At 42.1% G+C, this 10,922-nt stretch overlaps 1 protein-coding gene across 8 annotated transcripts in view; it reads right to left on the reverse strand.

Moving 5' to 3' along the window:
- The window catches only part of TBL1XR1 (TBL1X receptor 1), a 257,598-nt gene that overhangs the window by 53,899 nt on the left and 192,777 nt on the right, over positions 1–10,922 (reverse strand). For 2 of the 8 annotated variants that reach the window (XM_042461037.1, XM_042461030.1), the window contains exon 3: positions 7,378–7,456. The exons of 5 other annotated variants lie outside the window; for them this stretch is intronic. The gene's annotated coding sequence lies outside the window, so the exon portion shown is untranslated. Of the gene's footprint in view, positions 1–342; positions 362–7,377; positions 7,457–10,922 lie in introns of those variants that run through there. One more of the 8 variants, XM_042461034.1, reaches the window with a different exon arrangement.

A 10,922-nucleotide genomic window follows, 5' to 3' on the forward strand; every position in this document is an offset into this window, starting at 1 on the left:
AGGCAGCAGAAAACAAGCTGCTCCCTCTTCAATTGACACCCCACATTACATACTGCCTGCCAGTTTGCTGGGTTCAAGGCATCTCTGTTGAGCAGCAAAAAACTTTCCAGTGACTTTTTAACCTGCTATCTCTGACTTATCCTAGTTAAATGTTTTTGTTTCTTTTCTTTAAGATTTAAGAATACACATTCTGTGTTCAAAACATTATCACAGCTGCTCATTTTCTCTTCCTAAATGTTGTGTCGAGGTGGTAGGAGAGGTTGCTTTTGATTATGGTGACCCTTAAGTAATGTTATCATGAGATTGCTTGCCAAAATATGTTCAGAAGGGACTGGACATTACCTTCCTCTGATCCAGAAAATGTGATGTGCCCAAGGCCACTCAGTGGGCTTTTATGGCCGAACAAGGGTTTGAACCTTGTGGTCCAGTCACTCAACACAATTATAGTACTATTATTTCACTTTAAGTGCTGTAGTTTCATGCTATGGAAAGCTGGAACCAGCTGTATAGGGAAATATATTTAGAATTGTCAGCCAGTGTACCTCTAGTGCCTCCCAGAATTACAGAGCCCAGGTTTTATAGGCAGAACCATGGCTTAGTTAAAGTGGAATATAATATATTTGTGCAGTGTGAATGGTCCCTTGGTCCCCTGGCCTAGTCCAGTACTCAAACCATGCTGGTCTCAACTAACTAGGAACAACTTAGCAACAGAGAAAACCTGCTATCTTTCTTTCACTCAGGAAAAAACAACCACCCTTAAATCCTTCTATAGTGAGCTTGGTCTCTGAACCAGGCAGATGACTTTGAAGTCCTGTTAGCTCATGTCAAACATTAACAGTTTTCCAGTGGCATAGAAGTGTTAACTAATAAAGTGTTAATCTAATAAAGCCCTCCCCCGACCTCCATCTTGAGGGGAGAGGAGCAGGCAAGAAACAACAGGCCTCCCTGCCAAGAAGAAGAGCCCTCCCCCGACCTCCATCTTGAGGGGAGGGAGCAGGCAGAAACAAACAGGCCTCTGCCTGCCAGAAGAAGAGCCCTCCCCGACCTCCATCTTGAGGGGAGAGGAGCAGGCAAGAAACAACAGGCCTCCGCCTGCCAAGAAGAAGAGCCCTCCCCCGACCTCCATCTTGAGGGGAGAGAAGCAGGCAAGAAACAACAGGCCTCTGCCTGCCAAGAAGAGAGCCCTCCCCCGACCTCCATCTTGAGGGGAGAGAAGCAGGCAAGAAACACGGCCTCTGCCTGCCAAGAGAGAGCCCTCCCCCGACCTCCATCTTGAGGGGAGAGAAGCAGGCAAGAAACAACAGGCCTCTGCCTGCCAGAGAAGCCCTCCCCGACCTCCATCTTGGGGGAGAGAAGAGGCAAGAACAAACAGGCCTCTGCCTGCCAAGAGAGAGCCCTCCCCGACCACCATCTTGAGGAGAGAAGCAGGCAAGAAACAACAGGCCTCTGCCTGCCAAGAAGAAGAGCCCTCCCCCGACCACCATCTTGAGGGGAGAGAAGCAGGCAAGAAAAACAGGCCTCTGCCTGCCAAGAAGAAGAGCCCTCCCCGCCTCCATCTTGAGGAGAAGAAGCAGGCAAGAACAACAGCCTCTGCCTGCCAAGAAGAAGAGCCCTCCCCCGACCTCCATCTTGAGGGGAGAGAAGCAGGCAGAAACAACAGGGCTCCGCCTGCCAAGTTGAAGAGCCCTCCCCCCGACCTCCCATCTTGACGGGAGAGAAGCAGAGTTGTTTTTGTTTTTGTTTTTTTGTTACTGCTTTGTTGTATTGCATATGTATGGTGTAAACCGCTTTGATCATAGGAAAAGCGGTATACAAATAAAACATATTATATTATTATATTATTATTATAACTGCTTATTAGTGACCTTGGTGGGTACTTTCTGCATGGGATTTGCCTTCTAGGTTCAGGAAAAGATATGAAGGTTGAGAACCAAATGCAGGAATTAATTTTTCTCTTTCTAATCTCCTTGCACAGTTCTTTTGCTACTGGGAGGGAGAAATGTGTCACACTTGCATACTTTGATTTTCTTTGCTTCCTCTTGCACTACATCATCCTTGGGAGCCCATCTTTACCTAAGCCACATGCCCTGTATGTCCAGCAATAAGGATCTGATTCAATTGCTTGCTGAAGGGATAAGTCTGGATTGCATTTATCCAGAGGCCCAATTCGCCGTGAGGGATGTTGGACCACATCAGCAAAAGACTGGGAAAATTTTCTGCTGTGTACCATCTCCTGCATCATTTACCATCAACACAACTTACATGATAGCAGTAGCATGGATTAATGTTTGGCAGTAGATGAACTCTTGCAGAGGCCTGGGTTCTGGATCAAGACACCTTCCTATACTGTACAGCACAGCCTTAAAACTACCTCCCAAAGTTTATATGGGGAAACTCTTGTAGACAATACGAAAGTGGAAACAATATTTCACAATCTGTTTCTGGTTTGGTGATACATCATTACCATTGTTGTTATTTATTAATTCCTGCTTTCCCTTTCAAATTGGAATTCAAGGCAGCTTAACAAAAATTAAAACAGAAACGGTAAAACAGCAAGAGAAAAACATAAAAATTATCTTAAAAATAATTTTCTGTAGAAACTAAAACCAAAACATATACACGGAAAGAGCAAGAATAAAATGTAAAGCACCCTATTGGAAACCTTTCCTAATAAACAGTGTTTCCTAAAGCCCACCAAAAAAAACCAAAGTAAAACAAGGAAGAGCATCCCTGAAAGTTAAGAGTCTGGGAAGACTTATATGGGAATATGTCCTTCATTAGTCTGGATAAAGGCCATATAGGGCCTTAACATAAACACATACCATATATAATTGACTATAAGTTGACCTCATGTATAAGCCGAGGGCAGGTTTTGGGGCCAAAATTATGGATTTTGTATGATCCATGGTAAGTCGAGGTAAAAACTAGGGGTTGTAATGTAAAATGTAAAGGTTGGAGCAAGGAAAACAATACCAAAGAACTTAAAAAATTACAGCACGCATAATTATTTGTACTCATAATAAAGGCTGAATGGATGGAGAGTACCGGGGGGGGGGGGATGTTCCAGGGCAGATTCAAGTCTTGCCTTTCACCAAGGGTGGATGGATATGTGTGTGTGTTTGAGTTAAATTACAGCACTTACACTGACCCATGGATAAGTCAATTCAGTTCTTTGGATCAATTTTTAACCTAAATTTCTAGACTTATACATGGACATATACAGTAAACAGTGTTTTGATGGCATTTTATGGATTGATTCTCTCAATGTCTCAAAGATGGAGACTGGGGGCAAAACAGGGACTACCAAAAGGGGAGGTAGAGCAAAGCTATCTTGAACGATATGTTAAACTGGCACTTGTCTATCCATTCAGCTATTGTTCATCCTTTTGGCCAAATTCCCATTTTATGGCTAAATTTCCATGCAAATTCTGACCTTTGGTGGATGTTTAATAGCAATTTAGTCCTACAAAATCAAGGCCTTCTTTTGCTTTATCTGTAAAATTATAAATTTGCCAAGCTTCTACAGTTTATGCAGAAGCATAACTTCCAGTGAGCTTCCCCGCAAGTTTCATAAACTGCCTAGCGTAACTCAAGGAGAAATGAAGCTGGGTGAAAATCATCCATCTAAAAGTCATTAGGAAGGAAATTGTATAATGAATAGGTAGTTCATACATTTTAAATGCATTACGTCTTTTATCGGGATATATTTATTAGGTATCAATTTGAATTAGGGCTGACATTCTTTTTCTCCTCCTCACTTCTCTAAGTTCTTAATATTGCCTCCTGCTGATGTTATTGATCGACTCTCTAAACTGTCACATTGGGCTTTCAAATCTTTCCTGGGTATAGAACAAATGAGCTTTGCAAGGTGCTTTTCTGAAGCTGAGCAATGTCGGTAGAGGAAAGACTTTGCTTTGAATCCTAAAAAGAACATTTCCATCCTTGAAGGCTGCAGCGTATTTAAAACTCTGTCTAGGGGGATTTTTTTTCTTTTTTAAAAAATCTCTTCTACCAACTTGGATGGCTTTAATGAGGTACTGGCACATTCAAGGGGGATAGGACTATTTGTGCCTACTGTCCACAACAGATATATATTGCCTCCAGTATATCACCATCCTGAACGCCCTAAAAACACATTCGATCTCATATGGTTTGGGAGCCTAGCAGGATCAGATAAGGAGACCAGCAAGAAATATCCTGCTGAAATCCTGGACAGCTATTTACTTTCAGAGTTAATAACACTGAGTTAGGTGACCTTATGTCCTGACTCTACATAAAGGTAGCTTCCTACGTTCCTTTCAGTTGCTGAGAACTGGCATGTGTATGTAAGCAGGCTTTACCCCTTGGCAACTGGTTGGTCACTGAATAATGGTATGTCTTCCACTGCCAGTAAAAAGAAGAAAGTAGAAAGGAAAGCTGGAAAAGAGAAAAAGGAGAAGGTGGCTTCTCTAGTTTGGCATTCCTGGCAGAATTCTAAGATGGATAGTCTCAATATTGAATATTTATTATTTTGAAAACTATGAATCCCCCAATTATAAAATTTTATCAGCTGAGTAGTAGATGAGGGAGTTACAAAAAGAGAAATAAAGTTCTCCCTTCCCTTCTGCGGGGATCCGTCCCCCCCCCCGTGTAAGGGGAAAATCACGTATGCTCGTGCCCCATTGAAATAACCGGACGTGAACATGCAGTTCGCGCGCCATAGGTGCACGTGCCATTCATAACATTGTACAGCAGCTTCAGCGTATGCTGAAAGATGGGAAGAGAAGCACGCATATGGCGCAGCTCACTGTAATATATCTGTATTATAAAATCTTACAATTGTTTATATTTTTGCTACACACATCATTACAATCCTAAACTGTGTATTCAGATGGGTTCAAAAATGAAGGCTGCAGTAAGATTTTGGACACTTCAGAGTTCTGTAGGGGGAATTTTTTCTGTTCTCTAAAATGTACATTACATACCAATTTTGTCCAGTGTGATATTTACACTCATTTTAAAGCAAACTTGAATCAACCAACTTTGGCTTGCCAGGGGTGGGAAGGGAGGATTGGTGCTTTTGATCCATATTGCCTGGAATCTCTGTGGAACTACTCTCAAGGCTTTTAATGGTGCCATTCATTGCCTCCATTCAAATCATAAGTGAAATCATCAGGATCACCATGAGCAACGCCAGGTAAATTTCTCAGTAAATAAATAAATTTACTAGACTGACAGTCAATTAAAAATCTTTAGATGGTTATGCCCTCTTAATCAAGCTGTTACTATACTTGCACATTGCCAACCTCATTATAATATAAGCTAAGGGAAGTTATCCAATTTACTAAAATGAAGCTACCAATCATTGTTAGAAGCAAAGACATCCTTATTAATTTGACTACATTTCTATCCCATTTCTTCCCCATGAAACTCAAGGCACTCACATGGTTTTTCCAGGATGATTCCACTCCAGGAAGCAGCCATTAGAAGTCTACTCTCAGCAAAAGTTAAAAACTGACTTTTAATCATCTGATTTGGCTGAAGCCTGAACCCCTAAAATAAATGAATATAAAAACAGAGCTGATCTTGTCCCTATATGTTTTTCTTTAACTAAATCTTTATACATCTCTAGTAGTATACAGTTGGCCCCCTGTTTCTAGGTTCTGTATATACTGGGTTCAACCATCCACTGCTTGGAATTTTAAAAATATATAAATTCCAAAAAGGAAACCTTAATAAAATAATAATAAATAAAACTTTTATTTAATACCGCCCTTCCTGAGATCAGGGCGGTTTACAAACTAACAAGCAAATAAACAATTTAAAAACAGTACATCTTCACATCAATATAAAAACAAGACAAAAACAAAAGCCCCCGTTAGCCAATCCTCTTGCAGAGTACAGAGGAGCAGGCCTGCTAGGACTGTGTTGGGGGAATGCGATCTTAAACAGAAAGGTTTTAACATCCTTCTGAATTGGGCCAGGGAGGTGGCCGAGCGGAGCTCTGAGGCAGCGTGTTCCAAAGGGCGGGCAGCGATAGAGAAAGACTTCCTCTGGTAGAGGTAAGCCTGGCCCCTGGCACCCTAAGGAGTTGCTGCCCAGATGTTCTGAGGTGCGGGACGGAATGTACGGGGGAGGGGTCCTTCAGGTATCCTGGGCCCAAGCCATTTAGGGCTTATAGGTCATCACCAACACCTTATATTGCGCCGGAAGCGAATAGGCAGCCAATGCAGATCTTGGAGCACCGGTGTTATGTGGCTGGCCCTGGAAGTACCAGTGACCAGCCTGGCTGCCATGTTTTGTACCTTTGTAGCTTCGGGTTTGGTTAAGGGTTGCCCCATGTAGAGTGCATTGCAGAAGTCCAATCTCAGGTTACCAGAGCAGTACACAGTTTCAAGGTCCCTCTGGGCCAGGTATGGGCGCAGCTGGCGAATAAGCCGAAGCTGATAACAGGCATTCTTGACCGTCGCATTCACCTGGGCAGTCAGGTGAAGCGACGAGTCAAGAAGCACCCCCAGACTGCGCACAGAGTCCTTCACAGGGAGCGTGACCCCGTTCAGGACAGGTGGAACTACCGCCATTCCCGGACCAGGGGAACCTATCACAAGTACCTCCGTTTTTCTCTGGATTCAATTTGAGTCGGTTTTCCCTCATCCAGCCCATTACTGACTCTAGGCACGCCACGAGAGGAGAGACGCCATCCTCGGCCACTGCATCAGTCGGAGACATAGAGAAAATGATTTGGGTGTCATCAGCATACATAAACCCCGCGCCCATGCCTCCGGATGATCTCTCCCAGCGGTTTCATGTAAATGTTAAATAGCATGGGAGAAGAATGGCTCCTTGAGGGCCCCAGTTTTAAGGGCCCGCTCTGTGGAGCACACGTCTCCCAGCTGCACCATTGGGACCTCCCAGAGAGGTGGACCGGAACCCTGGAGCGGCAGTGCCCCGATTCCCCACCCTGCCAGCGCCCCAGAAGGATACCATGGTCTATGGTATCGAAAGCGTGATTTTGCCATTTTATATAAAGGACAACCATTTTACTGTGTCACTATATTTAATGGGACTTCAGCATCCATGGATTTTGAAATCCATGGTGTGTGTGTGTGGTACTGGAACTAAAACCCAGAGGAAACCAGGGTCAACTGTACAAGATTGGTATAATACTATGGTTTCCTAATGGTTCATTCACAAAAGTGGCTCAGTGCAAGGGAAGATACAATACACCTAATGTACATTTGGAGCCCAAAGATATAGTTCTGTGAGAGACAATGTTCTATAGCTACAGCACACCCACTTTCACAACATGATGGGAGATCTGCTTGCAACAATTGTGTTGGCCACAATGCAAACAAAGAGGATACCACACCAGGGAGAATCATGTGCCTATGAACTTACATTCTCTGTAGTTTGCTCTGCCACAGTTTTTTCTCACTGCCAAAGGGAGAGACTTTTAAAACCAAATTGTGGCTTCTCTCTGTAGTAGTGAAAAACAATAAAAACAATGTGAGACAGGGCTTTCTCCACAGTAGCCACCTTAGTGATAGAACTTCCTCCCAAGGGGACATAAAGCTGACCCCGTCCTTACTTCATTTCTGACAGCAGTCAGACTGTGTGTTTCAGAGGTTGCTTTCAGATTGTTGTTAACTGTAGCTGTTTTCTTTATTAAACAGCTTCCTTATTTTAAAAGGCCTAAAATAAATGGAATTTTAATTTAATTTGGTATTGCTTTTATTTAAAGCACATTAAAATTTCTTTAAAAATAGTAAAGAAGAATCTAGAGATGTAGCCATACTGCATAATTAATGCAGTTTGACACACTTTAACTGTCATGGATCCATTCTGTGGAATCCTGGGATGCTTAGCTGGTGAAGTATTCAGCCTGATCTTTTAGAGTGCCTCACCAAACTACAAATCCCAGAATTCTTCAGGACAGTCATGGCAGGTAAAGTAGTGTTAAAACTGATTTAATTCTGCAGTGTGGACACACCCTAGGTTAAACATATCATCAATACTAACAATAATATTTCTGATTATATTCTATAATAAGTTAAGGGTAATTTAGGGCAATGTGAGACAATCTGATCAGTCTTTAGTCTGCAGGTGTATATGTGAAGCAGTGTGCCAGTGCAAAGACAGGTAAGGAAAGGAATAGGAGTATTGTGTGAAATGGAAATTCATTTCCATAAGGAAAAGATTTGGATCTAAATGCATGGCAGCACAATTTTGATGAATTGAAATTAATTTGAAAATAAATTCATATAATTGCTTAGTGTGTACATATCATCTGATCAAATGTACATATCTGACATATCTTCTATTTAAAATGCTAAATATAATCTTCACTGTAATTTAAACTGTGATTTCAATTGTTAAAATTGAGTCCGTTGGAGAAGCAATTAAATTATGATTTTAAACCAACTTGATTTAAATATAAAATGCTGCAATAACCAGATATTACATAATATATAATATAACATGGTAAGATCACTCTCTGGACATGCACAAGTCCTTCTTTGGATTATGGACTAGGCTGTGCTCTTTTTTCCACTTTAAATTCAAAAGTACATTAAAGAGACAAGCACTACAGTGGTTCCTCGGGATACGAAATACCCAGGTTACGAAATTTCCGGGATACGAAAAAAATCCCATAGGAAATATTGTTCCGTGTTACGAATGGTTTTTCGGGTTACGAAAAAAATTTTGGTGCTTTTCGGCGCTATTTCACACGAAATCGCGGCTTTTCCCATTAGCGCCATGGGGTTTTCGGCTTACGAAGGCTTTTCGGGTTACGAAAGCGGCCGCGGAACGAATTAATTTCGTAACCCGGAGGCACCCACTGTAGTTAAATGGGAAAAAATGATCCTAGTTTTTGATTATATTTATATATTTTAAATGCACATTACTTGTTTTCAAAGGCAAAATACATGTAAAAAATGAATGTATATTAAAGACTATTTTAAAACTTGGTATTTATCACAGGAACAAAATAAGGCATGACCTATTTTGTTCATGCTAGTGTGGCATAGTGATTTGAGCATGGACTAGGATCTGGAGCAAGCCTTGGGCAAGCACATTCTGTTAGAACTCAGAAAAGACCATGGCAAACCCCTTGCTGAACAATCTTGCCAAGAAACCCCTCCATTTGATAAGTGCCAACCTCGCTCCACTGTTCCTTCTGCAATTTTTCACTCCCAACAGCAATGGCTTCCTTTCATCCATGCTTTGCTTCAGCTGTCGACTGTCAGTCCACTTCTAAAAAGGCTTCCCAAGTAAGCATGTATGTATAGACTGGTGACAGGTTAAACATTTTCAGGCCATGGACAAAAGCGGCCAAAAGCAGCCTTTTCCAATGTGTTGGCTTCCAGGTGTTCTGGACAAAAATGTTCCATCACAAGTCTGGGTAGCTATAGTCAGGTTGTAGGCTAAAAACACCTTGGAGGTGCCAAGTGGGGAGTTGGTTAGCGTAGAATATAATAATAATAATAATAATAATAATAATATAATAGGATTTATTTATATGCCCGCCCAATCCTGGAATCCAGCAGCTTACAACAGGGGGATAATAGACGGTTCCCTGCCCTCGGCTACAATCTAAAAGACACAACACAAAGGAGAAGGGAATGGTGAGGGGGGAGGGGATCAGGTCCAGCATTTTCTCCCTCTGAGGCCTGGACCAAGGCAGATGGACCAGAGGGGGCCTCTTCTTCTTAATTGAGGCTGGGCCTGTCCTTTCACTCCCTCCAGGCCAGTAGATGACAGTTGGAAGGAGGGAGGGGGGGCTCTTCAAGATGTAACATCCTTGTTTTTATTTTAAAAAATGTCATATGATGTAGAAGTACAAGCAATTACACCTGCCTAACAGTAAGGGCTGTTCGACAGTGGAACACACTCCCTCGGAGTGTATTCCACTGTCGAACAGCCCTTACTGTCAGGAAGTTCTTCCTAATGTTGAGGTGGAATCTCTTTTCCTGCAGCTTGCATCCATTGCTCCGGGTCCTAGTCTCTGGAGCAGCAGAAAACAAGCTTGCTCCCTCTTCAATATGACACCCCACATTACATACTGCCTGCCAGTTTGCTGGGTTCAAGGCATCTCTGTTGAGCAGCAAAAACTTTCCAGTGACTTTTAACCTGCTATCTCTGACTTATCCTAGTTAAATGTTTTTGTTTTCTTTTCTTTTAAGATTTAAGAATACACATTTTGTAGTTCAAAACATTATCACAGCTGCTCATTTTCTCTTCCTAAAATGTTGTGTCAGAGGTGGTAGGAGAGGTTGCTTTTGATTTATGGTGACCCTTAAGTAATGTTATCATGGGATTTGCTTGCCAATATTTGTTCAGAAGGGACTGGACATTACCTTCCTCTGATCCAGAAAATGTGATGTGCCCAAGGCCACTCAGTGGGCTTTTATGGCCGAACAAGGGTTTGAACCTTGTGGTCCAGTCACTCAACACAATTATAGTACTATTATTTCACTTTAAGTGCTGTAGTTTCATGCTATGGAAAGCTGGAACCAGCTGTATAGGGAAATATATTTAGAATTGTCAGCCAGTGTACCTCTAGTGCCTCCCAGAATTACAGAGCCCAGGATTTTATAGGACAGAACCATGGCTGTTAAAGTGGAATATAATATATTTGTGCAGTGTGAATGGTCCCTTGGTCCCTCTGAGGCCTAGTCCAGTACTCAAACCATGCTGGTTCTCAACTAACTAGGAACAACTTAGCAACAGAGAACCTGCTATCTTTCTTTCACTCAGGAAAAAACAACCACCCTTAAATATCCTTCTATAGTGAGCTTGGTCTCTGTAACCAGGCAGATGACTTTGAAGTCCTTGTTAGCATCATGGTCAAACATTAACAGTTTTCCAGTGGCATAGAAGTGTTAACTAATAAAGTGTTAATCTAATAAAGCCCTCCCCCGACCTCCATCTTGAGGGGAGAG

The sequence above is a fragment of the Sceloporus undulatus genome, chromosome 3 (assembly GCF_019175285.1).
Source record: "Sceloporus undulatus isolate JIND9_A2432 ecotype Alabama chromosome 3, SceUnd_v1.1, whole genome shotgun sequence".
Taxonomy (NCBI): domain Eukaryota; kingdom Metazoa; phylum Chordata; class Lepidosauria; order Squamata; family Phrynosomatidae; genus Sceloporus; species Sceloporus undulatus.